At 45.2% G+C, this 24292-nt stretch overlaps 14 non-coding genes across 14 annotated transcripts; all 14 read left to right on the forward strand.

Moving 5' to 3' along the window:
- Positions 1-253: 253 nt before the first annotated feature.
- On the forward strand, positions 254-369 carry Trnal-caa. The gene is made up of 2 exons: positions 254-291; positions 324-369. It is a non-coding gene; the product is annotated as a tRNA-Leu (tRNA).
- A 702-nt stretch (positions 370-1071) lies between these two features.
- Positions 1072-1187, forward strand: Trnal-caa. Its single transcript has 2 exons — positions 1072-1109; positions 1142-1187. It is a non-coding gene; the product is annotated as a tRNA-Leu (tRNA).
- A 702-nt stretch (positions 1188-1889) lies between these two features.
- On the forward strand, positions 1890-2005 carry Trnal-caa. The gene is made up of 2 exons: positions 1890-1927; positions 1960-2005. It is a non-coding gene; the product is annotated as a tRNA-Leu (tRNA).
- A 702-nt stretch (positions 2006-2707) lies between these two features.
- Positions 2708-2823, forward strand: Trnal-caa. The gene is made up of 2 exons: positions 2708-2745; positions 2778-2823. It is a non-coding gene; the product is annotated as a tRNA-Leu (tRNA).
- Positions 2824-3525: 702 nt separating this feature from the next.
- Positions 3526-3641, forward strand: Trnal-caa. The gene is made up of 2 exons: positions 3526-3563; positions 3596-3641. It is a non-coding gene; the product is annotated as a tRNA-Leu (tRNA).
- A 702-nt stretch (positions 3642-4343) lies between these two features.
- On the forward strand, positions 4344-4459 carry Trnal-caa. The gene is made up of 2 exons: positions 4344-4381; positions 4414-4459. It is a non-coding gene; the product is annotated as a tRNA-Leu (tRNA).
- A 702-nt stretch (positions 4460-5161) lies between these two features.
- Trnal-caa lies at positions 5162-5277 on the forward strand. Its single transcript has 2 exons — positions 5162-5199; positions 5232-5277. It is a non-coding gene; the product is annotated as a tRNA-Leu (tRNA).
- A 702-nt stretch (positions 5278-5979) lies between these two features.
- On the forward strand, positions 5980-6095 carry Trnal-caa. The gene is made up of 2 exons: positions 5980-6017; positions 6050-6095. It is a non-coding gene; the product is annotated as a tRNA-Leu (tRNA).
- Positions 6096-6797: 702 nt separating this feature from the next.
- Trnal-caa lies at positions 6798-6913 on the forward strand. Its single transcript has 2 exons — positions 6798-6835; positions 6868-6913. It is a non-coding gene; the product is annotated as a tRNA-Leu (tRNA).
- Positions 6914-7615: 702 nt separating this feature from the next.
- On the forward strand, positions 7616-7731 carry Trnal-caa. Its single transcript has 2 exons — positions 7616-7653; positions 7686-7731. It is a non-coding gene; the product is annotated as a tRNA-Leu (tRNA).
- A 702-nt stretch (positions 7732-8433) lies between these two features.
- On the forward strand, positions 8434-8549 carry Trnal-caa. The gene is made up of 2 exons: positions 8434-8471; positions 8504-8549. It is a non-coding gene; the product is annotated as a tRNA-Leu (tRNA).
- Positions 8550-9251: 702 nt separating this feature from the next.
- Positions 9252-9367, forward strand: Trnal-caa. Its single transcript has 2 exons — positions 9252-9289; positions 9322-9367. It is a non-coding gene; the product is annotated as a tRNA-Leu (tRNA).
- A 6950-nt stretch (positions 9368-16317) lies between these two features.
- On the forward strand, positions 16318-16433 carry Trnal-caa. Its single transcript has 2 exons — positions 16318-16355; positions 16388-16433. It is a non-coding gene; the product is annotated as a tRNA-Leu (tRNA).
- A 6541-nt stretch (positions 16434-22974) lies between these two features.
- Trnak-uuu lies at positions 22975-23047 on the forward strand. The gene has a single exon. It is a non-coding gene; the product is annotated as a tRNA-Lys (tRNA).
- The last annotated feature ends 1245 nt before the right edge of the window (positions 23048-24292 follow it).

Here is a 24292-nt window from a genome sequence, read left to right on the forward strand (position 1 = left end):
ACCTCTGCATTCTGTCTAATCTCTGATGTCCGTAACAGACGACTTAGTTTCGAACAAAATGTATTGAGTGCCGTGATTATACGGATTTGAGAAACTCTTTTGGTGGTACATTCTGCGCTATATTTGTGCGGCTGCACCTGGCGAACGTGTAACGGGTGCAGAACTCATGCCGGTGTACTGTGGCAACGTGGATGCGACAATTACATCAACTGTAAGTTCTCTAATAGAACAAACGAGGATCATCAAATCAAGTGTCAGGATGGCCGAGCGGTCTAAGGCGCCAGACTCAAGGAAAAACCTTGGCTGCAGTAGCAGCTAGAGCCTTCTGGTCCTCGAATGAGGGCGTGGGTTCGAATCCCACTCCTGACACAGATTTTGTCGCTTCTCTGGAGCACCCTGTGTATCATTGAGATCCTTTGTAAAGTGCAACAGCACGATTCTGGCCGTGTTCTCCTAAGTGAAACCAAAAATTTGTATCAAACACAAGCGCACCTACGGCAACCAAACTGTTTCTTCGGTAGTGTGAGCTACAAACAGAGAGTGTTGGTTGTAAATACGACGTTCCCTCGTGAGGTTACTTCCGCGCCACAGCCGCAAACACGTCAAAAGGGACACTTGTGGTATGAAAACGACTCTTGTCTGGAGATGCAGAGTGCTAACGACAGTGTGAGGAAACAGTGCAGGCTGACCAGTACATCCTCTGTACAATAACAGTCGCTGATGAATTACAGAGAGCTCGAAATAAATTCATATACTCAAAATATTACTTTATGGAGATTACAACGTGACCAAAACTTGAGATATTATTCGACAGATAGGCCTCTGCATTCTGTCTAATCTCTGATGTCTGTAACAGACGACTTAGTTTCGAACAAAATGTATTGAGTGCCGTGATTATACGGATTTGAGAAACTCTTTTGGTGGTACATTCTGCGCTATATTTGTGCGGCTGCACCTGGCGAACGTGTAACGGGTGCAGAACTCATGCCGGTGTACTGTGGCAACGTGGATGCGACAATTACATCAACTGTAAGTTCTCTAATAGAACAAACGAGGATCATCAAATCAAGTGTCAGGATGGCCGAGCGGTCTAAGGCGCCAGACTCAAGGAAAAACCTTGGCTGCAGTAGCAGCTAGAGCCTTCTGGTACTCGAATGAGGGCGTGGGTTCGAATCCCACTCCTGACACAGATTTTGTCGCTTCTCTGGAGCACCCTGTGTATCATTGAGATCCTTTGTAAAGTGCAACAGCACGATTCTGGCCGTGTTCTCCTAAGTGAAACCAAAAATTTGTATCAAACACAAGCGCACCTACGGCAACCAAACTGTTTCTTCGGTAGTGTGAGCTACAAACAGAGAGTGTTGGTTGTAAATACGACGTTCCCTCGTGAGGTTACTTCCGCGCCACAGCCGCAAACACGTCAAAAGGGACACTTGTGGTATGAAAACGACTCTTGTCTGGAGATGCAGAGTGCTAACGACAGTGTGAGGAAACAGTGCAGGCTGACCAGTACATCCTCTGTACAATAACAGTCGCTGATGAATTACAGAGAGCTCGAAATAAATTCATATACTCAAAATATTACTTTATGGAGATTACAACGTGACCAAAACTTGAGATATTATTCGACAGATAGACCTCTGCATTCTGTCTAATCTCTGATGTCTGTAACAGACGACTTAGTTTCGAACAAAATGTATTGAGTGCCGTGATTATACGGATTTGAGAAACTCTTTTGGTGGTACATTCTGCGCTATATTTGTGCGGCTGCACCTGGCGAACGTGTAACGGGTGCAGAACTCATGCCGGTGTACTGTGGCAACGTGGATGCGACAATTACATCAACTGTAAGTTCTCTAATAGAACAAACGAGGATCATCAAATCAAGTGTCAGGATGGCCGAGCGGTCTAAGGCGCCAGACTCAAGGAAAAACCTTGGCTGCAGTAGCAGCTAGAGCCTTCTGGTCCTCGAATGAGGGCGTGGGTTCGAATCCCACTCCTGACACAGATTTTGTCGCTTCTCTGGAGCACCCTGTGTATCATTGAGATCCTTTGTAAAGTGCAACAGCACGATTCTGGCCGTGTTCTCCTAAGTGAAACCAAAAATTTGTATCAAACACAAGCGCACCTACGGCAACCAAACTGTTTCTTCGGTAGTGTGAGCTACAAACAGAGAGTGTTGGTTGTAAATACGACGTTCCCTCGTGAGGTTACTTCCGCGCCACAGCCGCAAACACGTCAAAAGGGACACTTGTGGTATGAAAACGACTCTTGTCTGGAGATGCAGAGTGCTAACGACAGTGTGAGGAAACAGTGCAGGCTGACCAGTACATCCTCTGTACAATAACAGTCGCTGATGAATTACAGAGAGCTCGAAATAAATTCATATACTCAAAATATTACTTTATGGAGATTACAACGTGACCAAAACTTGAGATATTATTCGACAGATAGACCTCTGCATTCTGTCTAATCTCTGATGTCTGTAACAGACGACTTAGTTTCGAACAAAATGTATTGAGTGCCGTGATTATACGGATTTGAGAAACTCTTTTGGTGGTACATTCTGCGCTATATTTGTGCGGCTGCACCTCTCGAACGTGTAACGGGTGCAGAACTCATGCCGGTGTACTGTGGCAACGTGGATGCGACAATTACATCAACTGTAAGTTCTCTAATAGAACAAACGAGGATCATCAAATCAAGTGTCAGGATGGCCGAGCGGTCTAAGGCGCCAGACTCAAGGAAAAACCTTGGCTGCAGTAGCAGCTAGAGCCTTCTGGTCCTCGAATGAGGGCGTGGGTTCGAATCCCACTCCTGACACAGATTTTGTCGCTTCTCTGGAGCACCCTGTGTATCATTGAGATCCTTCGTAAAGTGCAACAGCACGATTCTGGCCGTGTTCTCCTAAGTGAAACCAAAAATTTGTATCAAACACAAGCGCACCTACGGCAACCAAACTGTTTCTTCGGTAGTGTGAGCTACAAACAGAGAGTGTTGGTTGTAAATACGACGTTCCCTCGTGAGGTTACTTCCGCGCCACAGCCGCAAACACGTCAAAAGGGACACTTGTGGTATGAAAACGACTCTTGTCTGGAGATGCAGAGTGCTAACGACAGTGTGAGGAAACAGTGCAGGCTGACCAGTACATCCTCTGTACAATAACAGTCGCTGATGAATTACAGAGAGCTCGAAATAAATTCATATACTCAAAATATTACTTTATGGAGATTACAACGTGACCAAAACTTGAGTTATTATTCGACAGATAGACCTCTGCATTCTGTCTAATCTCTGATGTCTGTAACAGACGACTTAGTTTCGAACAAAATGTATTGAGTGCCGTGATTATACGGATTTGAGAAACTCTTTTGGTGGTACATTCTGCGCTATATTTGTGCGGCTGCACCTGGCGAACGTGTAACGGGTGCAGAACTCATGCCGGTGTACTGTGGCAACGTGGATGCGACAATTACATCAACTGTAAGTTCTCTAATAGAACAAACGAGGATCATCAAATCAAGTGTCAGGATGGCCGAGCGGTCTAAGGCGCCAGACTCAAGGAAAAACCTTGGCTGCAGTAGCAGCTAGAGCCTTCTGGTCCTCGAATGAGGGCGTGGGTTCGAATCCCACTCCTGACACAGATTTTGTCGCTTCTCTGGAGCACCCTGTGTATCATTGAGATCCTTTGTAAAGTGCAACAGCACGATTCTGGCCGTGTTCTCCTAAGTGAAACCAAAAATTTGTATCAAACACAAGCGCACCTACGGCAACCAAACTGTTTCTTCGGTAGTGTGAGCTACAAACAGAGAGTGTTGGTTGTAAATACGACGTTCCCTCGTGAGGTTACTTCCGCGCCACAGCCGCAAACACGTCAAAAGGGACACTTGTGGTATGAAAACGACTCTTGTCTGGAGATGCAGAGTGCTAACGACAGTGTGAGGAAACAGTGCAGGCTGACCAGTACATCCTCTGTACAATAACAGTCGCTGATGAATTACAGAGAGCTCGAAATAAATTCATATACTCAAAATATTACTTTATGGAGATTACAACGTGACCAAAACTTGAGATATTATTCGACAGATAGACCTCTGCATTCTGTCTAATCTCTGATGTCTGTAACAGACGACTTAGTTTCGAACAAAATGTATTGAGTGCCGTGATTATACGGATTTGAGAAACTCTTTTGGTGGTACATTCTGCGCTATATTTGTGCGGCTGCACCTGGCGAACGTGTAACGGGTGCAGAACTCATGCCGGTGTACTGTGGCAACGTGGATGCGACAATTACATCAACTGTAAGTTCTCTAATAGAACAAACGAGGATCATCAAATCAAGTGTCAGGATGGCCGAGCGGTCTAAGGCGCCAGACTCAAGGAAAAACCTTGGCTGCAGTAGCAGCTAGAGCCTTCTGGTCCTCGAATGAGGGCGTGGGTTCGAATCCCACTCCTGACACAGATTTTGTCGCTTCTCTGGAGCACCCTGTGTATCATTGAGATCCTTTGTAAAGTGCAACAGCACGATTCTGGCCGTGTTCTCCTAAGTGAAACCAAAAATTTGTATCAAACACAAGCGCACCTACGGCAACCAAACTGTTTCTTCGGTAGTGTGAGCTACAAACAGAGAGTGTTGGTTGTAAATACGACGTTCCCTCGTGAGGTTACTTCCGCGCCACAGCCGCAAACACGTCAAAAGGGACACTTGTGGTATGAAAACGACTCTTGTCTGGAGATGCAGAGTGCTAACGACAGTGTGAGGAAACAGTGCAGGCTGACCAGTACATCCTCTGTACAATAACAGTCGCTGATGAATTACAGAGAGCTCGAAATAAATTCATATACTCAAAATATTACTTTATGGAGATTACAACGTGACCAAAACTTGAGATATTATTCGACAGATAGACCTCTGCATTCTGTCTAATCTCTGATGTCTGTAACAGACGACTTAGTTTCGAACAAAATGTATTGAGTGCCGTGATTATACGGATTTGAGAAACTCTTTTGGTGGTACATTCTGCGCTATATTTGTGCGGCTGCACCTGGCGAACGTGTAACGGGTGCAGAACTCATGCCGGTGTACTGTGGCAACGTGGATGCGGCAATTACATCAACTGTAAGTTCTCTAATAGAACAAACGAGGATCATCAAATCAAGTGTCAGGATGGCCGAGCGGTCTAAGGCGCCAGACTCAAGGAAAAACCTTGGCTGCAGTAGCAGCTAGAGCCTTCTGGTCCTCGAATGAGGGCGTGGGTTCGAATCCCACTCCTGACACAGATTTTGTCGCTTCTCTGGAGCACCCTGTGTATCATTGAGATCCTTTGTAAAGTGCAACAGCACGATTCTGGCCGTGTTCTCCTAAGTGAAACCAAAAATTTGTATCAAACACAAGCGCACCTACGGCAACCAAACTGTTTCTTCGGTAGTGTGAGCTACAAACAGAGAGTGTTGGTTGTAAATACGACGTTCCCTCGTGAGGTTACTTCCGCGCCACAGCCGCAAACACGTCAAAAGGGACACTTGTGGTATGAAAACGACTCTTGTCTGGAGATGCAGAGTGCTAACGACAGTGTGAGGAAACAGTGCAGGCTGACCAGTACATCCTCTGTACAATAACAGTCGCTGATGAATTACAGAGAGCTCGAAATAAATTCATATACTCAAAATATTACTTTATGGAGATTACAACGTGACCAAAACTTGAGATATTATTCGACAGATAGACCTCTGCATTCTGTCTAATCTCTGATGTCTGTAACAGACGACTTAGTTTCGAACAAAATGTATTGAGTGCCGTGATTATACGGATTTGAGAAACTCATTTGGTGGTACATTCTGCGCTATATTTGTGCGGCTGCACCTGGCGAACGTGTAACGGGTGCAGAACTCATGCCGGTGTACTGTGGCAACGTGGATGCGACAATTACATCAACTGTAAGTTCTCTAATAGAACAAACGAGGATCATCAAATCAAGTGTCAGGATGGCCGAGCGGTCTAAGGCGCCAGACTCAAGGAAAAACCTTGGCTGCAGTAGCAGCTAGAGCCTTCTGGTCCTCGAATGAGGGCGTGGGTTCGAATCCCACTCCTGACACAGATTTTGTCGCTTCTCTGGAGCACCCTGTGTATCATTGAGATCCTTTGTAAAGTGCAACAGCACAATTCTGGCCGTGTTCTCCTAAGTGAAACCAAAAATTTGTATCAAACACAAGCGCACCTACGGCAACCAAACTGTTTCTTCGGTAGTGTGAGCTACAAACAGAGAGTGTTGGTTGTAAATACGACGTTCCCTCGTGAGGTTACTTCCGCGCCACAGCCGCAAACACGTCAAAAGGGACACTTGTGGTATGAAAACGACTCTTGTCTGGAGATGCAGAGTGCTAACGACAGTGTGAGGAAACAGTGCAGGCTGACCAGTACATCCTCTGTACAATAACAGTCGCTGATGAATTACAGAGAGCTCGAAATAAATTCATATACTCAAAATATTACTTTATGGAGATTACAACGTGACCAAAACTTGAGATATTATTCGACAGATAGACCTCTGCATTCTGTCTAATCTCTGATGTCTGTAACAGACGACTTAGTTTCGAACAAAATGTATTGAGTGCCGTGATTATACGGATTTGAGAAACTCTTTTGGTGGTACATTCTGCGCTATATTTGTGCGGCTGCACCTGGCGAACGTGTAACGGGTGCAGAACTCATGCCGGTGTACTGTGGCAACGTGGATGCGACAATTACATCAACTGTAAGTTCTCTAATAGAACAAACGAGGATCATCAAATCAAGTGTCAGGATGGCCGAGCGGTCTAAGGCGCCAGACTCAAGGAAAAACCTTGGCTGCAGTAGCAGCTAGAGCCTTCTGGTCCTCGAATGAGGGCGTGGGTTCGAATCCCACTCCTGACACAGATTTTGTCGCTTCTCTGGAGCACCCTGTGTATCATTGAGATCCTTTGTAAAGTGCAACAGCACGATTCTGGCCGTGTTCTCCTAAGTGAAACCAAAAATTTGTATCAAACACAAGCGTACCTACGGCAACCAAACTGTTTCTTCGGTAGTGTGAGCTACAAACAGAGAGTGTTGGTTGTAAATACGACGTTCCCTCGTGAGGTTACTTCCGCGCCACAGCCGCAAACACGTCAAAAGGGACACTTGTGGTATGAAAACGACTCTTGTCTGGAGATGCAGAGTGCTAACGACAGTGTGAGGAAACAGTGCAGGCTGACCAGTACATCCTCTGTACAATAACAGTCGCTGATGAATTACAGAGAGCTCGAAATAAATTCATATACTCAAAATATTACTTTATGGAGATTACAACGTGACCAAAACTTGAGATATTATTCGACAGATAGACCTCTGCATTCTGTCTAATCTCTGATGTCTGTAACAGACGACTTAGTTTCGAACAAAATGTATTGAGTGCCGTGATTATACGGATTTGAGAAACTCTTTTGGTGGTACATTCTGCGCTATATTTGTGCGGCTGCACCTGGCGAACGTGTAACGGGTGCAGAACTCATGCCGGTGTACTGTGGCAACGTGGATGCGACAATTACATCAACTGTAAGTTCTCTAATAGAACAAACGAGGATCATCAAATCAAGTGTCAGGATGGCCGAGCGGTCTAAGGCGCCAGACTCAAGGAAAAACCTTGGCTGCAGTAGCAGCTAGAGCCTTCTGGTCCTCGAATGAGGGCGTGGGTTCGAATCCCACTCCTGACACAGATTTTGTCGCTTCTCTGGAACACCCTGTGTATCATTGAGATGCTTTGTAAAGTGCAACAGCACGATTCTGGCCGTGTTCTCCTAAGTGAAACCAAAAATTTGTATCAAACACAAGCGCACCTACGGCAACCAAACTGTTTCTTCGGTAGTGTGAGCTACAAACAGAGAGTGTTGGTTGTAAATACGACGTTCCCTCGTGAGATTACTTCCGCGCCACAGCCGCAAACACGTCAAAAGGGACACTTGTGGTATGAAAACGACTCTTGTCTTTAGATGCAGAGTGCTAACGACTGTGTGAGGAAACAGTGCAGGCTGACCAGTACATCCTCTGTACAATAACAGTCGCTGATGAATTACAGAGAGCTCGAAATAAATTCATATACTCAAAATATTACTTTATGGAGATTACAACGTGACCAAAACTTGAGATATTATTCGACAGATAGACCTCTGCATTCTGTCTAATCTCTGATGTCTGTAACAGACGACTTAGTTTCGAACAAAATGTATTGAGTGCCGTGATTATACGGATTTGAGAAACTCTTTTGGTGGTACATTCTGCGCTATATTTGTGCGGCTGCACCTGGCGAACGTGTAACGGGTGCAGAACTCATGCCGGTGTACTGTGGCAACGTGGATGCGACAATTACATCAACTGTAAGTCCTCTAATAGAACAAACGAGGATCATCAAATCAAGTGTCAGGATGGCCGAGCGGTCTAAGGCGCCAGACTCAAGGAAAAACCTTGGCTGCAGTAGCAGCTAGAGCCTTCTGGTCCTCGAATGAGGGCGTGGGTTCGAATCCCACTCCTGACACAGATTTTGTCGCTTCTCTGGAGCACCCTGTGTATCATTGAGATCCTTTGTAAAGTGCAACAGCACGATTCTGGCCGTGTTCTCCTAAGTGAAACCAAAAATTTGTATCAAAAACAAGCGCACCTACGGCAACCAAACTGTTTCTTCGGTAGTGTGAGCTACAAACAGAGAGTGTTGGTTGTAAATACGACGTTCCCTCGTGAGGTTACTTCCGCGCCACAGCCGCAAACACGTCAAAAGGGACACTTGTGGTATGAAAACGACTCTTGTCTGGAGTTGCAGAGTGCTAACGACAGTGTGAGGAAACAGTGCAGGCTGACCAGTACATCCTCTGTACAATAACAGTCGCTGATGAATTACAGAGAGCTCGAAATAAATTCATATACTCAAAATATTACTTTATGGAGATTACAACGTGACCAAAACTTGAGATATTATTCGACAGATAGACCTCTGCATTCTGTCTAATCTCTGATGTCTGTAACAGACGACTTAGTTTCGAACAAAATGTATTGAGTGCCGTGATTATACGGATTTGAGAAACTCTTTTGGTGGTACATTCTGCGCTATATTTGTGCGGCTGCACCTGGCGAACGTGTAACGGGTGCAGAACTCATGCCGGTGTACTGTGGCAACGTGGATGCGACAATTACATCAACTGTAAGTTCTCTAATAGAACAAACGAGGATCACCAAATCAAGTGTCAGGATGGCCGAGCGGTCTAAGGCGCCAGACTCAAGGAAAAACCTTGGCTGCAGTAGCAGCTAGAGCCTTCTGGTCCTCGAATGAGGGCGTGGGTTCGAATCCCACTCCTGACACAGATTTTGTCGCTTCTCTGGAGCACCCTGTGTATCATTGAGATCCTTTGTAAAGTGCAACAGCACGATTCTGGCCGTGTTCTCCTAAGTGAAACCAAAAATTTGTATCAAACACAAGCGCACCTACGGCAACCAAACTGTTTCTTCGGTAGTGTGAGCTACAAACAGAGAGTGTTGGTTGTAAATACGACGTTCCCTCGTGAGGTTACTTCCGCGCCACAGCCGCAAACACGTCAAAAGGGACACTTGTGGTATGAAAACGACTCTTGTCTGGAGATGCAGAGTGCTAACGACAGTGTGAGGAAACAGTGCATGCTGACCAGTACATCCTCTGTACAATAACAGTCGCTGATGAATTACAGAGAGCTCGAAATAAATTCATATACTCAAAATATTACTTTATGGAGATTACAACGTGACCAAAACTTGAGATATTATTCGACAGATAGACCTCTGCATTCTGTCTAATCTCTGATGTCTGTAACAGACGACTTAGTTTCGAACAAAATGTATTGAGTGCCGTGATTATACGGATTTGAGAAACTCTTTTGGTGGTACATTCTGCGCTATATTTGTGCGGCTGCACCTGGCGAACGTGTAACGGGTGCAGAACTCATGCCGGTGTACTGTGGCAACGTGGATGCGACAATTACATCAACTGTAAGTTCTCTAATAGAACAATCGAGGAGCATCAAATCAAGTGTCAGGATGGCCGATAGTTCCGCTTGCGACGCCGTGCAGGTGGCACGTGTTGTGCCTTCGCTCCGCAATAGCGTGTGCAAGCCGTGACTACTTTCGTTGTTTACGTTGTTTGCTAGATTTGCTGTCTTGTGTTTCCGTCACTTCACTTCGCTTTTAGTGTTTTGTGTCGTTCTGTGTTAGCGGTCTCGACCGTTTAATAAGTGGATATGTCGTCCAGGTTGTTCCCAAGGAAATGTACTATGTGTTTCGAATTTGACAAGTCTACACGTCATGTTCAACCGAGTTCCATGGAAGTTCACGATTTCATAGTGGATGTCATTGGTATTACGTCTGACCAGGTTCATACTGCCTATTACGACACAGATCTCTACTGTTTCTTCGTCAAGTTGTTAAACCCTGTGTTACTTTAGAGGATTCTGTTAAAACATGGTAGCAGAGCTGAGTTCCGTCATCGTGACGCCTCGGTGAGTACTGTTCTCATATCCAATGCTGATGTAGAATATAAAAATGTCCGTGTGTACAACCTGCCGCCGGAAGTTGAAAACTGTTATTTACGTGAGATTTTGACGAAGTATGGGGAGGTCAAGCAAATCCGTAACGAACGTTGGTCTAGCCAACATCGGTTACAGTGTTTTAGTGGCGTCCGGTCAGTCGAAATGCACGTCAAGCAAGATATCCCCTCCCATCTTATTGTTTGTGGGTATAAAGTGCATGTCACGTACAGTGGGCAACCAGGCACATGCTTTATTTGTAACGAAACTGGCCACTTGCGTACGAACTGCCCTAAACGTGTCTTTGTTCTCAAAAGTACTTTGGAACAGCGTAGAAAATTGACATTGGCCGATCTTGTTAGGGAGGCCCCAATCACGGCCTTCGAACGCCCTAGTGATAGTGAAATATTGCCCCCGGAGCCTGGTTTGCCTGTTGCCGACTTTCCACCCTTTCCTTCAAAACTGGTTACAGATCCGCCTGCTTCCAAATCTGACGTGCAGCTGCTGAGCCACAAACGGCGACGAACGTGTGATGATGATAGTCCGGACGAAGATCTCCAGGACTTAGAACATGACGTCCCGAAAGAGATGCCGGTTACGGTTACTAACTCACGTTTTTCTGAACCGTCGCACGCAGCTGTCGACGTTGCGGCTATTGACGTCATTCCGAGTGACGTACAGGCAGCTTTGGCATCACAACAGCCGAGCCCGCCGCCTGAAGTCGCGACGTCACCACAGGACGAATCACAACAAGCGCGTGCTCCCGATAAGCATAACGGGGAAGGCAGTATTTGTGTACAAACTGAAGGAAGTCAAAGTCCGTCTACAAACAAACACGAAGTTCGTGCTAGTGACAACAAACAAACTTGTCCACCTTCTGAGTCAGTTCTTTCTGCAGATCAGATGGCTGAGGCGTCACATCACGTTATGGACTGCGAAGTCACTCAGGACCCTCCCACGCCTCCGTCTGCCGATGTGTTCCCTAGCAGAGCACGTAGTAGGACCAAAGTTCAACCGAACGTCAACGCAGTACGGAAGAAAAACAAACCCAACGATACCCAAGTGACTGTTCGTGATCCTCCCGACAATGCAGACCATTCCGAAGTTTCTATGCCCTTGTAATGCGACCAGTGTTGTTTAGTGACCCTTTCCGTACCTCACTGTACTAATGGCACAAGCGTACAAATTCGTCTCCCTGAACATAAATAAGATTCGATCTGATCTCAAAATTGCGGCCCTACAGCAGTTTCTATACGAATCTGACGCTGATATTGTGTTGTTACAGGAAGTTACTGTTTTGAATCTCTTCATCTCTGGTTTTAAAACCATATCAAACGTTGCTCCTGAGGAAAGTACAGGTACCGCACTTTTAATACGGGAAGGTATTCCAGTTGGGGAGATCGAGTTTTTAGATTCCGGTCGAGGAGTGGGCCGTAAAATTTTTGATGTCACCCTTGTTAACTTATATGCCCCGTCAGGCAACAGCAACAAATTCGAACGGTCACGTTTTTATAAGGAGGATGTTACGTATCTGTTGCGGGGAAGTCCTCAAAACCTGATAATAGGAGGTGACTTTAACTGTGTTCTACGTAAAAACGATCAGTCCCCTAATTTTAACTACTGTAAAGAACTGCACGAGCTCGTTAAGAATATTAAGCTGAAAGATGCTTGGGAACTGAAGTATCCTACTTTAGTTAAATTCACTTTTTTCACCGTTACTTCATGCAGCCGTCTGGATAGAATTTATCTATCGGACTGTATCAGTGACCGACTCCTAGCGGTTGACGTAATCCCGGCTAGTTTTACCGACCATTGCGCTGTTGCGGCAACAGTTCACTTAAATCGACAGCCTACCAAATTATTTCGTTCCCCGTGGATGTTAAACATATCGCATCTGGCGGACGCTGAATTATTTGACGTTATCAGACATGTGTGGGAAACTTGTTTGCGTTCCATCACTTTTTATCCGACTAAAGCGATGTGGTGGACCACTGTTGCCAAACCAAAGCTTCGAAAAAGTCTCATTTATTATAGTGCTCAGAAAGCACGCGCCTGCAAGAAGACCTTTGAGTTTTACTACACTGTGTTGCGACAATTGTATGATTCATCCACTGCGACCAACACTAACTTTCCATCAATTCAACGTGTCAAGGCTAAACTTGTCAGCTTGAAGCGTCAACAATTGGAAGGTCTGAAAGTTAAATCCAAACCTAAATCTGTTTTAGCCGACGAAATGACATCTATGTACCATTTATTCAAACATTTATCACGCCGCCGCCGGGCGTTCATTGATGTTTTGGAAAGAGATAATGGGGAATTACTCTCTACTCAAGCGGCCATTATTAGTGAAATTCACCAACATTTCCAACGACTGTATTCCAGTGAGATTGTCAATGTACCTGCTGTCAGTGCAGTGGTCAATGTTTTTGATAGGGCGATTAGTCCTGCTGACAATGTCGACTTTTTATCGGATTTCACTCCCGAGGAAGTTTTAGCCTTGATCTCCAAGTCGCCTTCCTTTAAATCGCCTGGTCCTGATGGTTTGCCCAAGGAATTTTATACCAAATTCTGGAATGTCCTTGGTGGTACTTTTACTGAAATTGTTAATGAAGTCATGAGTGGTGGTCCTCTTCCTGCCGACTTGAAAGTGGGTAGAATTGTTTTAGTCCCGAAGAGAACTGGTCACAAACGAGTTGATAATCTCCGTCCAATCACATTATTGAACTTTGATTATAAAACGATTGCCCGAGCGATTAATAGCAGAATGACCCCCATCCTTGGGAAAGTTATTCATTCACATCAGTCTTGCCTTCCAGGGAGATCCATTATGACTCCGGTTGCAGAGTACAGAGACGTTATTTCAGTAGCGGCCGTAACCAACATCAAATGTGCTTTCCTTTTTCTTGACTTTTGCAAAGCTTTTGACCGCGTTAGTCATCACTATTTAGAACGCATCCTGCAACGAATTGGACTCGAAGAACGAGCTGTGGCAGTCATTCGGCATATGATAACAGACATTACTGCTAGGATCACCGTTAACGGTCAGCTGACACAAGCTGTTGGTATACGGCGAGGTGTACCGCAAGGCAGTCCGTTGTCGATGTCGCTCTTTGTTTTGTCGCTCGAGCCATTTCTGAAGAGATTGTGTATCACATTAAGTGGCCTTTCTGTCTTAGGGAGCAATCTTACTGTGAGGGCTTACGCCGATGATGTTGCTGTTATCCTACGTCATGAGTCTGAAGTGGCCCAATTGCGGGCTGAGATTGATACTTACAGCATTGCTTCTGGGGCGAAACTCAGTGAGGGTAAATGTAAGGTTCTACGCTTACGGGGCTTCGAATCTCTTGCTATACCGTGGGCGCAGATCGTCGAACAACATGTTGCTCTGGGAATCATCATCGATAGGTGTCCCTTACGTATGGCAGCTAAAAACTGGAAACTTACTGCCAATCGAATACAGGGAGCTATAGTGGAAAACACATGGCGATCGACAAATATCCTCCAGAAGATCAGGATTTTGAATACATACATACTCTGTAAAGCTTATTATGTCGCTCAGGTGTTCCCTCTTCCCAAAATGCAAGCCCATAAGATCATGCGTTTGTCCAGCAGGTTTGTGTGGCTCGGTCATATTTTTAAGTTAACCTATACCACACTGTCTAAGTCAGTGCAAGCTGGGGGCCTGCAACTCAATGATATCCGTCGAAAGGCGACAGCACTCTATATAAAACGAACAACTGCGATAATTACCACGATGCCCCATACTATCACATCGAAGCAGTTTCGCATTGTTCGCCCTAAATGTATGAAACCGAAAATTGACATCGGGAAACTCAACTTTCAATTGCAACATGTCGGTGTTTATTACCTCGAAATTAGTTACTTAGGTGACAGTGTTTTCACAAGTCCTTGTCTCACGACAGTGTTCTTACTTGCTCAGTGGCAGAAGTACGAAGCTCCAACTACAATTGAAATGCACTACCCAAGAATCGTCTGGACGGCAGTGTGGACCAATATTACTCTAAAAATTCATTCCTCCGATGTGATTTCCGCCTGGTATAAAGTTGTCCACAATCTTGTTCCAACCAACGAAAAACTCAACCGCATTGGCTTAAGTGCTACTGACAACTGCCTCAAATGTGGATTCGTTGACACTCTGAGGCACAGGTTTACTTGCTGCGGGCATCAGTTCAACTGGCATTGGGTGCGGAAACGATTGGCGCTGCTCACACGTAGCACTGAAAGTCTTTATACAACTGATATCCTCCTGTGGCCTGATACACGGTATTACCCCACAACGAAAAACAATACTGTTATGTGGATGCTGGGTCATTTTGTCAATTACGTCATCACTAACCACGGAGAAGACAATATTACTGCCTTTACTGCTTATATGGAAACGGCATATTGGCGAAGAAACCAGTTCCCGCACATTAAAAGGGATTTTGGAAACATGTTAAAAATACTGTTTGAGAAACAGGGAATTGGGTGATTCTAAAGTCAATCCGCCATTACTGTTAACATTTCCACGGTGAAGTTCCCAAGTACAAGCGAACACTGAATACTATTTTCGTTATCGTTTCACCTATGGCGCTTGAAGAACCTGAAGTTTTCTTTTCTTTCTTATTCCTCATTATTTGTTTTTTGCGGGAAGAGACATTTTTTTTTCCCTTGTTTTGAGAGAGATTTCTATTTTTCGTTGCACTTATATTACAAAGAAGACGAGGCAATGAACTCCTTGTAATCCGGAAGAACCAGTATTCTTTTTGTGTACTGTTGTACGACGCCAGTGAATCTGGAGACTTTGATTTCTTTTGACTATAGCTGATGAAGCTCGCCAAGGTCGGCATTCATGGAGAGCGCAAGGAGGGCTGTAAGGGGAGAAGGGAGGCCCTATTAAAAAAAAAAAAAAAAAAAAAAAAAAAAAAAAAAAAAAAAAAAAAAAAAAAAAAAGCGGTCTAAGGCGCCAGACTCAAGGAAAAACCTTGGCTGCAGTAGCAGCTAGAGCCTTCTGGTCCTCGAATGAGGGCGTGGGTTCGAATCCCACTCCTGACACAGATTTTGTCGCTTCTCTGGAGCACCCTGTGTATCATTGAGATCCTTTGTAAAGTGCAACAGCACGATTCTGGCCGTGTTCTCCTAAGTGAAACCAAAAATTTGTATCAAACACAAGCGCACCTACGGCAACCAAACTGTTTCTTCGGTAGTGTGAGCTACAAACAGAGAGTGTTGGTTGTAAATACGACGTTCCCTCGTGAGGTTACTTCCGCGCCACAGCCGCAAACACGTCAAAAGGGACACTTGTGGTATGAAAACGACTCTTGTCTGGAGATGCAGAGTGCTAACGACAGTGTGAGGAAACAGTGCAGGCTGACCAGTACATCCTCTGTACAATAACAGTCGCTGATGAATTACAGAGAGCTCGAAATAAATTCATATACTCAAAATATTACTTTATGGAGATTACAACGTGACCAAAACTTGAGATATTATTCGACAGATAGACCTCTGCATTCTGTCTAATCTCTGATGTCTGTAACAGACGACTTAGTTTCGAACAAAATGTATTGAGTGCCGTGATTATACGGATTTGAGAAACTCTTTTGGTGGTACATTCTGCGCTATATTTGTGCGGCTGCACCTGGCGAACGTGTAACGGGTGCAGAACTCATGCCGGTGTACTGTGGCAACGTGGATGCGACAATTACATCAACTGTAAGTTCTCTAATAGAACAAACGAGGATCATCAAATCAAGTGTCAGGATGGCCGAGCGGTCTAAGGCGCCAGACTCAAGGAAAAACCTTGGCTGCAGTAGCAGCTAGAGCCTTCTGGTCCTCGAATGAGGGCGTGGGTTCGAATCCCACTCCTGACACAGATTTTGTCGCTTCTCTGGAGCACCCTGTGTATCATTGAGATCCTTTGTAAAGTGCAACAGCACGATTCTGGCCGTGTTCTCCTAAGTGAAACCAAAAATTTGTATCAAACACAAGCGCACCTACGGCAACCAAACTGTTTCTTCGGTAGTGTGAGCTACAAACAGGGAGTGTTGGTTGTAAATACGACGTTCCCTCGTGAGGTTACTTCCGCGCCACAGCCGCAAACACGTCAAAAGGGACACTTGTGGTATGAAAACGACTCTTGTCTGGAGATGCAGAGTGCTAACGACAGTGTGAGGAAACAGTGCAGGCTGACCAGTACATCCTCTGTACAATAACAGTCGCTGATGAATTACAGAGAGCTCGAAATAAATTCATATACTCAAAATATTACTTTATGGAGATTACAACGTGACCAAAACTTGAGATATTATTCGACAGATAGACCTCTGCATTCTGTCTAATCTCTGATGTCTGTAACAGACGACTTAGTTTCGAACAAAATGTATTGAGTGCCGTGATTATACGGATTTGAGAAACTCTTTTGGTGGTACATTCTGCGCTATATTTGTGCGGCTGCACCTGGCGAACGTGTAACGGGTGCAGAACTCATGCCGGTGTACTGTGGCAACCTGGATGCGACAATTACATCAACTGTAAGTTCTCTAATAGAACAAACGAGGATCACCAAATCAAGTGTCAGGATGGCCGATTTTGAGTTCCGCTTGAGACGCGACAGCGATCGGACGTGCTGTGTATTCGATCCGCCGTTTCCCTCGGGTTGTGACTATTTACCTTCTGTGTGTGACGTTTCTTTGTCTTCTTTTCTTCGTTGTTTCGTCGACTTAGTGTTTGTGTTGTGTCTTGTGTTGCCTAGCGGCTTTTGCCGCATTAATTAAGTGTTATGGCTTCCCGGTTGTTTCCGCGGAAGTGTACTCTCAGTTTTCAGTTTAACAAGGCCACCAGGAATGTTCAACCAACTTCGTTGGAAATTCACGAATGGATTGTGGATACGATTGGCATTACATCGGACCAGGTACATACGGCGTATTTTGACACAGAACTTTACTGCTTTTTTGTGAAATTGTTGAACCCGGTTTTGCTAGATAAGATTTTACTTAAACATGGTGAGCAAGTGTCGTTCCGTCATAGAGATGGTTCTGTTAGCAGTGTTACTGTTTCAAATGCGGAAATTACGTATACCACAGTTCGGGTTTATAATTTACCCCCTGAAGTTGAAAACAGTTATCTCGAGGAAGCTTTGCTTGGTTATGGTACCGTTCGATCAATTCGACATGAACGTTGGTCTGCACAACATAAGCTACAATGTTATAATGGTATCAGATCGGTTGAAATGCATATTAAGTCGAATATACCGTCCCATCTGGTTGTATGTGGTTATCGTGTTCATCTTACTTATGAGGGGCAAGTTGGTACGTGTTTTCTATGTAATGAAAATGGTCATGTTCGTGCTAATTGCCCTAAGCGGGTGTTTGTGCTTAAAAATGGGCTAGCACAACGCCGCAAATTAACGGTTGCCGATCTTGTGCCAGCAGCTTCCTCCACTGTCTCGTGTCAGCCTCCTGCAGTAGATTGTTCACAACGGGTGACACCTTCCTCTGATGCAGGTTTTCCCCCGTTACCCACTCGCCCAGATGTATCGGCTGCTTCTACACCGATCCCGTCTGTTTCCAATAACAAACGCCGTCGTGCTAGTGATACCGGTAGCACTGATGACGAAGCTGCTGTTTCGCAGCCGGTTAGCGAATCTGACGAGAGAATTCCGGAATCTCCCTTGCTTGTTTTGGATTCTGTTCCCACTGTGTCTCCTGCTTTGCCTGATGACGTCAAACCTGGTGCCACGCTGTCGGCGCAAGAGCCCCAACATTCGGTCGAGGTGGTGTTGACATCCCTCCCGACACAGGCATCACAACATGTTGACGACACTTCGGTGCAGACAGCTGTTTGTCGGAAAATCGCTTCTAGAACTGCGCGCTCCGCTTCAGCGGATTCCAAACCTATCTCTCCACCTCCTACACTTCCAATACCTACACCTTCTGATGCCGGTGCCGATGTTCCTGATGCAGTTTTCCCCTTGCTTGTTCCTTCTTCAGATTCCTCTCGCCCTGCTAATCCTTCGGATGCCTTGGTTGACGTGCCTGATCTCGAACCCCCCACTCCACCTGCTCTTGACTCTGGTGTGCATCAGATACGCCGTCGGGTGAAAGTGCCCCCCAATCTTCACGCGGTGCGGAAAAAACACAAGCATGCAAAGGATGACTCTGATTCCGTTGATTCCGGGCAATCACCCTCTGCCATGTCTGATGTTGATGATCTGGATGTAGTTGCTTCTAATGTGGTGTAATTAGGGTTCATTTTCCCTTTTGTTTTGTTGATGTTGCAGGCGTACACGTTTATTACCTTAAATATAAATAGCATTCAATCTGCTCTGAAGTTAGCGTCTCTGCAGCAGTTCATTTATGACTCTGCAGCTGATGTTGTTTTCCTGCAGGAAGTCTCCGTTGCACACCTGTTTGTTCCTGGCTTTCGCACTATTATAAATTTTGCGCCTGAGTTTTCCACAGGTACTGCCTTACTAATTCGTGACGGTATCCCCGTTACCGAAATTGAGCTCTTAGACTCGGGAAGGGGTATTGGTTGTCGGTTATTTGACACAACCTTGGTTAATATTTACGCCCCCTCTGGTTCCAGCAAACGGCAGGAAAGGTCTCGTTTTTATAAAGAGGATCTGATTTATCTTTTACGCAAAAATCCTGCGACTTTGATATTGGGGGGTGATTTTAATTGTGTATTACAAGCTAAGGACCAATCCCCTCATTTTAATTATTGTTTCGAGCTACATTCTCTTGTACGTCAACTACGACTACGCGATGCGTGGGAGGTTAAACACCCCACTTTAGTTAAATTTACATTTTTTACTGCCACGTCAAGTAGTCGCCTGGACCGATTGTATATTTCTGATCCCCTTAGTGTTTCTGTTTTAAATGTAGATGTAATTCCAGCCAGTTTTACGGATCATTGTGCCCTTGCGGTTATAATTAATTTGGAACGTCAGCCTCTTAAACTTTATCGGCCACTGTGGAAATTAAATGTCTCCTTGCTCGATGACCCTGACATCGAACCTCTAATACAGACGGCGTGGGACATGTGTTTACGTTCTCTGCGATACTATCCGTCTAAGCTTCACTGGTGGATCCACTGTGCGAAGCCAAAACTACGTCGCACTTTAATGTCCTACAGTTATAATAGAGCGCGAGATCTGAAACTGACTTTTGAGTATTATTATTCGGTGCTTCGCGAACTTTATGATACTCCTCGAATGACATGTGCCCACATTTCTGAGGTTCGGAAAATTAAAGCCAAGCTCCTTAGTATTAAACGGCTTCAGATGGAAGGATTGAAGATTAAATCTAAGCCGCCGTCCACCTTAGCACATGAAATGACTTCCATGTACCATCTGTTTCGTCACCACAAGAACCGTCGACGTGTATTGATTGACGGCCTTATGGCAGCTGATGGTCGCCGGCTTACCTTACAGAATCAAATAACCCATGAACTTACCTGCTACTATGAGACCTTATATGCTGTGGCTGATTCTGATCCGCTTGATGGTGACGAGATTTCAACTGCTATCCCATCAGTTTTAACAGAGGACCATAATATGGAATTTTTAGCTCCTTTTACTGCAGACGAAATTTCAGCTTTCATTGCTTGTTCACCATCTCACAAATCTCCTGGTCCGGATGGCCTTCCTAAGGAGTTTTTTGTTCGCTTTTGGACTATTATAGGGCCGGTTTTTACGGATATAGTAAATGAAATTTTGAATGGTGGCACAATTCCAGCCGATTTCAAGAGAGGTACGGTTGTCCTGATACCGAAATCTGCTGGTTTGAAGACAGCTAGTGACTTTCGTCCTTTAACCCTTTTAAATTTTGATTATAAGACGGCTGCTAGGGCTGTTAATGCACGTCTATCCCTCTTGCTTACACCTGTGATAACTCCTTGTCAAAGCTGCTTTCCGGGGCGCTCCATCTTGACGCCTCTGGCGGGGTATCGTGATATTGTGTCGATTGTTGCTGTCACCAATATTTCCTGTGCGCTTTTATTTGTTGATTTTAGTAAGGCTTTTGATCGTGTGTCCCATTCGTTTTTAGAGCTTCTGCTGCGCCGACTCGGTTTTAATGAAAAGGCGCTGCTGGTTCTTAAGAATATGACGACTGGCATTTCTGCTAAGATTGACATTAATGGACAGCTGACGAAGGTCATTGATATTAAACGTGGCGTCCCGCAAGGTAGCCCTTTATCCATGACCCTTTATGCTCTCTCCCTTCAACCACTCCTCACACGTCTCAACTCGACACTTCGTGGTCTTACGATCTCTGGGGTTACCCAGACAGCAACAGCTTATGCTGATGATTTGGTTGTTTTACTTCGTTCCTCCGCAGAAGTGCCGCCGTTGAAAATGGAACTGGATAAATTTTCTGCGGCCTCAGGTTCTCGTATCAACCCCCGTAAAAGCAAACTCCTGAATTTGCGGGGCTTTGAACGTGTGGTTGTTCCGTGGGTTACGGCTGTTGAACATCATACACATTTAGGTATCTATCTTGAACGGTGTCCTCTTCGTATGGCTGCGAAAAATTGGCAAGTGGCCATTTCCAAGCTTCAAGGTGTTTTATTCGAACACTCATGGCGTTCGATACCGATACTGCAAAAAAAGCATGTATTAGACACTTATGTTTTATGTAAAGTATATTACGTTGCTCAGTTGTTTCCGCTTCCCAGAATGTAGGGTGCAAAAATGGTCCAGCTTATTAACAGATATATTTGGCGGGGGCACATTTTTAAATTACGTTGTGATGTTCTTACGAAGCCGCGACTTGAGGGCGGCTTGTCGTTCACCGATGTCCGTGTCAAGGCTGCTGCCCTTTATGTTAAGCGCACCCTCCATCTTTTATTTTCTGAGTCCCCGACTGTTACTTCGCGATTATTCCATGTCGTTCGTCCTGCGAGCTTGTCACCGCCTATTAACGTAGGGCCTCTAAATGCGAAGCTACGGCATGTTCGGGACTTCTACATTGAGATTAGTTATCTGGATCTCCACTTACAACGTAGTCCTGTTTTTACTACGCGAACACTGCTTGACAAATGGCACAGGTCTTCTTCTTCCATCCCGATTGTTTTACAATATCCCCGTTTTCATTGGCGTCACATATGGACGAATATCAGCTTACCCGTTCATTCCGCAGCTGTTGCCTCCCTATGGTATAAGGTAGTTAATCAGCTGATTCCTACGAACGAACGACTTCATCGTATAGGTTTAAGTGTCACTCCGCTTTGTCAAACGTGTGGTTGTATTGATACACTCCCACACCGATTTACCTGCGCTGACCGTCTTCGCATGTGGTACTGGCTGCGCCGACAATTGGCGTTACTCACCAGAAGCTCGGAATCAGCTTTTAAAACTGATATTCTCTGCTGGCCGGACACGGTTTTTTATCCCCGGACAAAGAACAACACCATTATGTGGCTTCTTGGCCGTTACATTTTTGCAGTGGTTGATGGTGATGGTATTTCCGATTTTATTTCGTTTACTGGTTACATGCTTCATGAGTACTGGACGCAACAATCTTTCCCACATCTTAAGAGGGACTTTGCGAATATGCTCAGTATTGTTTTCGAAAAGCAGGGGATTGGTTAAGTTTCCACTTCTATTGCTCGCTCCTGCGCCAGTTGCATTAATGGCGCCGGTATAGGGGGATACTGATCTCACTTCATGATAGGGGAGACATTCACGCTAGCTCTTAGTTACTTTGCCTTCCTGCCAAGCTTTCACCTGTTTAGTTAGACAACGCATAAATAAGCCCCGTGTCCACATATCAGTATCATGCGACTCCGAACCAAAGACAATTACTACGTACTGGTGCCACTGTGCTTCAGTGCAGGGAGGAGGAGACGTCATGGCCAGGCCTCGGGATTCGACCCCTGCCCAACGCGCCTCCACCGAGCTGCACTGGGTCATTAAAATGGTTTAACACAAAGACAAAAAAAATGGATAAAAAAAAATGGATAAGGCATGAAAAAAAAAAAAAAAAAAGTGGTTAAGGCGTGTGACTAGAAATCAGATTCCCTCTGGGAGCGTAGGTTCGAGTCCTACCGACTGCGTTTCTTTTTTGTGTCAAGAGGTGAAGAACATCTCCAACGGAACCGTGAAATGAGCGAATACGTGGGAAACACTGCATTCGAGACGCTTGTAAATTTTACAATTGTCCAGTGAGTGTCGACAAAACACGTAGCTCCTCTGCTGTAACATATGAGACGTACAAACTGCTGCAATTTGACTTTACATCGTGTGTCAGCTTTCTTCGATAGTCTGTTACGAGCCTAGCGTGATGAGTTTATAGACAGCAGTCAGACGATGTTTAAATAGTAACAGCTCCACGCAACGATTACCCAAAAGTAAGGGACATGAGGCAATGTGTCAGTATGCGTAGTGGGAGGGGTGAACACATAATGTGAGCCCGGATAGCTCAGTCCGTAGAGCATTAGGCTTTTAACCTAAGGGTCCAGGGTTCAAGTCCCTGTTCGGGCGGAAATTTTAATACTTTGGTAGCCGCACGTCTAGTAGCGGTGTAAGCACTACGGAAAAGAATGCAGCTACGCCGTTTCCTGGCACTGCAGTGCTTTAAACGGTACCAGTTGCACGTGTCGGGAGGGTCTTGCGCTACTGGCAGTCGTGGCCGAGTGGTTCATTCGAGTCGCAGCCACGGTGCGGGACGGACGTGTGGCGGCAGCGCTGGCGCATTGGTGTAAACAACGGCTTTGGCGCTGGTACAAGGTCTGTTTTGTATCGTTTCTTTCGTTCTTGCGACTTGTGTAGCATTTCTTTGAAGACAGAATGAATACGGTTAATGTTTTGAGGAAAGATACGATCAAATTTGCATTTGACAGAAACTTTGTGAGACCGAAAGCGTTTGAGATTAAGCAGTGGTTTATGGAAAAAGTACAGATTTCTGTTGATGATGTTGTTGGAAAAAAAAAAAAAAATAAAAAAAAAAAAGCGGTCTAAGGCGCCAGACTCAAGGAAAAACCTTGGCTGCAGTAGCAGCTAGAGCCTTCTGGTCCTCGAATGAGGGCGTGGGTTCGAATCCCACTCCTGACACAGATTTTGTCGCTTCTCTGGAGCACCCTGTGTATCATTGAGATCCTTTGTAAAGTGCAACAGCACGATTCTGGTCGTGTTCTCCTAAGTGAAACCAAAAATTTGTATCAAACACAAGCGCACCTACGGCAACCAAACTGTTTCTTCGGTAGTGTGAGCTACAAACAGAGAGTGTTGGTTGTAAATACGACGTTCCCTCGTGAGGTTACTTCCGCGCCACAGCCGCAAACACGTCAAAAGGGACACTTGTGGTATGAAAACGACTCTTGTCTGGAGATGCAGAGTGCTAACGACAGTGTGAGGAAACAGTGCAGGCTGACCAGTACATCCTCTGTACAATAACAGTCGCTGATGAATTACAGAGAGCTCGAAATAAATTCATATACTCAAAATATTACTTTATGGAGATTACAACGTGACCAAAACTTGAGATATTATTCGACAGATAGACCTCTGCATTCTGTCTAATCTCTGATGTCTGTAACAGACGACTTAGTTTCGAACAAAATGTATTGAGTGCCGTGATTATACGGATTTGAGAAACTCTTTTGGTGGTACATTCTGCGCTATATTTGTGCGGCTGCACCTGGCGAACGTGTAACGGGTGCAGAACTCATGCCGGTGTACTGTGGCAACGTGGATGCGACAATTACATCAACTGTAAGTTCTCTAATA

The sequence above is a fragment of the Schistocerca piceifrons genome, unplaced genomic scaffold, assembly GCF_021461385.2.
Source record: "Schistocerca piceifrons isolate TAMUIC-IGC-003096 unplaced genomic scaffold, iqSchPice1.1 HiC_scaffold_1764, whole genome shotgun sequence".
Lineage (NCBI taxonomy): Eukaryota > Metazoa > Arthropoda > Insecta > Orthoptera > Acrididae > Schistocerca > Schistocerca piceifrons.